The sequence below is a fragment of the Arachis stenosperma genome, chromosome 5 (genome assembly GCF_014773155.1).
Source record: "Arachis stenosperma cultivar V10309 chromosome 5, arast.V10309.gnm1.PFL2, whole genome shotgun sequence".
In the NCBI taxonomy this organism is placed as follows: Eukaryota; Viridiplantae; Streptophyta; class Magnoliopsida; order Fabales; family Fabaceae; genus Arachis; species Arachis stenosperma.
This window is the reverse complement of record NC_080381.1, coordinates 57,507,147-57,509,809: the sequence shown is the minus strand read 5'-3', so window position 1 is coordinate 57,509,809 and position 2,663 is coordinate 57,507,147. Positions and strand designations below refer to the sequence as shown.

At 38.3% G+C, this 2,663-nt stretch overlaps 1 non-coding gene across 1 annotated transcript; it reads right to left on the bottom strand.

Moving 5' to 3' along the window:
• Positions 1–1,509: 1,509 nt before the first annotated feature.
• LOC130932273 (small nucleolar RNA R71) lies at positions 1,510–1,617 on the bottom strand. Its single transcript, XR_009067430.1, has one exon. It is a non-coding gene; the product is annotated as a small nucleolar RNA R71 (small nucleolar RNA).
• Positions 1,618–2,663: the final 1,046 nt, after the last annotated feature.

The window sequence follows — 2,663 nt, the reverse complement described above, 5'->3', positions numbered from 1 at the left end:
TGAGTCTAGTGTCTTATTTTAAGTTTGGTGTCTTACATGCATTGTTTATTTGATCTTGGTTCTATTTTCAAGTCAATAGTACAGGGAACTGAAGATTCAGAACATGCAGCAGAGGAATTACACAGAAAAAGCTGGGCGTTCAAAACGCCCAGTGAAGAAGGATAGACTGGCGTTTAAACGCCAGCCAGGGTGCCTGGCTGGGCGTTTAACGCCCAAAAGGGTAGTGCATTGGGCGTTAAACGCCAGAATGTGCACCATTCTGGGCGTTTAACGCCAGGATGGCACAAGAGGGAAGATTTTGTTTTCAAATCAATTTTTTTCCAAGTTTTCAAAGTTTTTCAAAATCAAATCTTTTTCAAATCAAATCTTTTCAATCAAATCTTTTTCAAAATCAATTTCTTTCCCTTTTCAAAGATACTTGCTAACAATTAATGATTTGATTCAACATTTCAAGTATGTTGCCTTTTCTGTTGAGGAAGGTTTAATGTTTGAATCATATCTTTTTTTGTTAGGCAAGTCATTAATTTTTAAAATCAAATCTTTTTAAAATTGTTTTTCAAATCATATCTTTTCAATCATATCTTTTTTAAACCATAACTTTTCAATCATATCTTTTTAATCACATCTTTTTCAAAATAGTTTTCAATCATATCTTTTTAAATTCTAATTTCAAAATCTTTTTCTAAAATTACTTGATTTTTTTCCCATTCTTGGTTTTCGAAAATCAATTAAAGTTTTTCAAAATGTTTTTAAAATCTTTTTAATTTAATTTTCGAAATTTCTTCCCCTCTTCTTGCATCCTTCTATTTATGGAGTACCACTCCTCCTCAATGCACAATTCGAACTCTATCTGACTAAGTTCGAATTCTTCTACCTCTTTCTTCTAATTTTCTTTTTCTCTGACACCTCAAGGAATCTCTATACTGTGACATAGAGGATTCCATATTTTCTTGTTCTCTTCTCTTTCATATGAGCAGGAACAAAGACAAAGGCATTCTTGTTGAAGCTGACCCTGAACCTGAAAGGACCTTGAAGCAAAAGCTAAGAGAAGCTAAGGCACAACTCTCCGAGGACCTAACAGAAATCTTCAAAGAAGAAGAACCCATGGCAGCCGAAAATAACAACAATGCCAACAATGCAAGGAAGGTGCTTGGTGACTTTACTGCACCTACTCCCGACTTCTATGGGAGAAGCATATCTATCCCTGCCATTGGAGCAAACAACTTTGAGCTTAAGCCTCAATTAGTTTCTCTAATGCAACAGAATTGCAAGTTCCATGGACTTCCATTGGAAGATCCTCATCAGTTTTTGGCTGAATTCTTGCAAATCTGTGACACTGTCAAGACTAATGGGGTTGACCCTGAGGTCTACAGACTTATGCTATTCCCTTTTGTTGTAAGAGACAGAGCTAGAATATGGTTGGACTTACAACCTAAAGACAGCCTGAACTCTTGGGAAAAGCTAGTGAATGCCTTCTTGGCAAAGTTCTTTCCACCTCAAAAATTGAGTAAGCTTAGAGTGGAAGTCCAAACCTTCAGACAGAAGGAAGGTGAATCCCTCTATGAAGCTTGGGAAAGATACAAACAATTGATCAGAAAATGTCCTTCTGACATGCTTTCTGAATGGAGCATCATAGGTATTTTCTATGATGGTCTGTCTGAACTATCCAAGATGTCTTTGGATAGCTCTGCTGGAGGATCTCTTCATCTGAAGAAGACGCCTGCAGAAGCTCAAGAACTAATTGAAATGGTTGCAAATAACCAATTCATGTACACTTCTGAAAGGAATCCTGTGAACAATGGGACTAATCAGAAGAAAGGAGTTCTTGAGATTGATACTCTGAATGCCATTCTGGCTCAGAACAAAATATTGACTCAGCAAGTCAATTTGATTTCTCAAAGTCTATCTGGAATGCAAAATGCACCAAGCAGTACTAAGGATGCTTCATCTGAAGAAGAAGCTTATGATCCTGAGAACCCTTCAATGGAAGAGGTGAATTACATGGGAGAACCCTATGGAAACACCTATAATTCTTCTTGGAGAAATCACCCAAATCTCTCATGGAAGGATCAACAGAGACCTCAACAAGGTTTCAACAACAATAATGGTGGAAGAAACAGGTTTAGCAATGGCAAGCCTTTTCCATCATCTTCTCAGCAACAGACAGAGAATTCTAAGCAGAACCACTCTGACTTAGCAACCATGGTCTCTGATCTAATTAAAACCACTCAAAGTTTCATGAATGAAACAAGATCCTCCATTAGAAATTTGGAGGCACAAGTGGGACAGCTGAGCAAGAAAGTTACTGAACTCCCTCCTAGTACTCTTCCAAGCAATACAGAAGAAAATCCAAAAGGAGAGTGCAAGGCCATCAACATGGCCGAATTTGGAGAGGAAGGAGAGGCAGTGAACGCCGCTGAGAAAGACCTCAATGGACGTCCACTGGCCTCCACTGAGTTCCCCAATGAGGAACCATGGGAATCTGAGGCTCAAAATGAGACCATAGAGATTCCATTGGACTTACTTCTACCTTTCATGAGCTCTGATGAGTATTCCTCCTCTGAAGAGGATGAGTATGTCACTGAAGAGCAAGTTGCTAAATACCTTGGAGCAATCATAAAGCTAAATGACAAGTTATTTGGAAATGAGACTTGGGAGAACAA